The sequence below is a fragment of the Psammomys obesus genome, unplaced genomic scaffold (assembly GCF_907164565.1).
Source record: "Psammomys obesus unplaced genomic scaffold, mPsaObe1.curated_primary_1811, whole genome shotgun sequence".
Lineage (NCBI taxonomy): Eukaryota > Metazoa > Chordata > Mammalia > Rodentia > Muridae > Psammomys > Psammomys obesus.
The window spans coordinates 1-1,609 of NW_026596130.1; the positions used below are offsets into that span (position 1 = coordinate 1).

General features: G+C 48.2%; 1 long non-coding RNA gene across 1 annotated transcript; it reads left to right on the forward strand.

Annotated features, from left to right (window-relative positions):
• Positions 1–20: 20 nt before the first annotated feature.
• On the forward strand, positions 21–1,072 carry LOC129665371 (uncharacterized). Its single transcript, XR_008718369.1, has 2 exons — positions 21–68; positions 267–1,072. It is a non-coding gene; the product is annotated as an uncharacterized LOC129665371 (long non-coding RNA).
• The last annotated feature ends 537 nt before the right edge of the window (positions 1,073–1,609 follow it).

Below are 1,609 nucleotides of genomic sequence, written 5' to 3' on the forward strand. Positions count from 1 at the left end.
GTCGCCACCCAATGGGGGAGAGGAGCGCCGGCGCGTCATCAGTGTCCAGGCAGAAGGACCTGACACAGGTTAGGAGCAGAAGTGAAACTGGGGACATGGGGAGTCTCCACCCTGGGCTTCCCCAGCCCAGAACCCTGTGTCCAGGACAGAGCGCTGTGTGTCATGGTGTCTCCGCGTTCTCCCCCAGAAGCTGTCTGGACACCAGGTCAGAAACACAGGCCAAACTCATCATCATTCTCCACCCTTCCTCTGCCTCTTCTCTTCAGAAGTCGCACCCTGGAGTCTTCTGGAAGAAAAGCCGCTTCCGGGCATACAGTGGCAACAACAAGCAGTTGGGGACACAGGGAGCGAAGCTGTCCTTAAGCAGAGGCGCTGGCCTGCGAGCCCCTCACAGACCCCACAGAGACCAGGCTCTGTCCACCTGCAGACCAAGCAGCTCCGGAATCTGCTAAAAATGACGGAGATTCAGCAGCTACCCGGACAATCTCCCGGGTTCCTCTGTGGTAATCTCGATGTCCTTGGGAGCAGAGGGTCCAGGGCAGCGTCAGTCTTCGCTGCCAGGCTCAGAGGATCCAACAGACTTTCCTGTGGACTAGGACTTGGGGAACCGGCCTGCTCTGTCTCAGCAAACAGGACAGTCAACTCCCCAGTGTCCTGCTTGTCCACAGTTTGGACAGGGTCCTGGCGACAGGCAAGGGGAAGGAGAGTTTTTCATCCAGTGGCCGACTGTGTCACATTCCCAGCAAGCTCCAAGTGGAGTTCTTCCACCCCATCATCAGCTGTGGTGACCTTGGGGTCACTGCTAGAACCTGGGGGTCTTTGTCATCGTCAGCCTTTTCCATTAAACATTTTAAATGCCACAGTCAATGGATCTGGAAAGGTTTTGAGGACCTTTATCTAGTGAATGTGTTTAAACTAAACAGGCTTTGCTTGTTTCTAGTTACTTGTTTTAGGCTTCACTTTGAGAACATATACAGGAGGCTAAATAAAGCTTATTCCTGTAATTAATTACATCAGGACTTAGCTTGACAGCACGGAGAGCTTTGCACACATTAAAGCATTTGATCATGAATACACTGACTATTAACAAGCATGTCTTAATTGTCTTCAACAGTTTACCCTAAGTCAGTAGCTTTCATAAGATTAGGGTTTTATAGCTTTATCCGTGTTAAGTTTGAGCCTTAAAAATAAGAGTTAAAGATCCTTTAGCATCAGAAGAAACCATCAATGCAGTAAACTTTAGTCCATATTAAACTGGTATCTTAAGATGGGTGTGGTTGCACGCGCCCGTGATCTTAGCTCTCTGGGAGGCAGAGGCAGGTAGATCACTGCAAGTTCAAAGCCAGCGTGGTCTAAGCAGTGAGTCCATGACAGCCAAGGCTACACAGAGAAACCCTGACTCAAAAAAAAAAAAAACCTTAAAAAGACTGGTATCTTTAACAGTGTGCCATTATAGAATATCATAGTTTTTTTATGACTCAGTTTATCCAAACATCTAAAGCTTAACAAGATGAGCAAAGACAAAGAAGCTAGACAAATATTAATGTCCTGTCTGGGGCACAGCTGTCAGCTCTCAGATGAAGAACAGAGGGATCTCAAGATCAAGGTT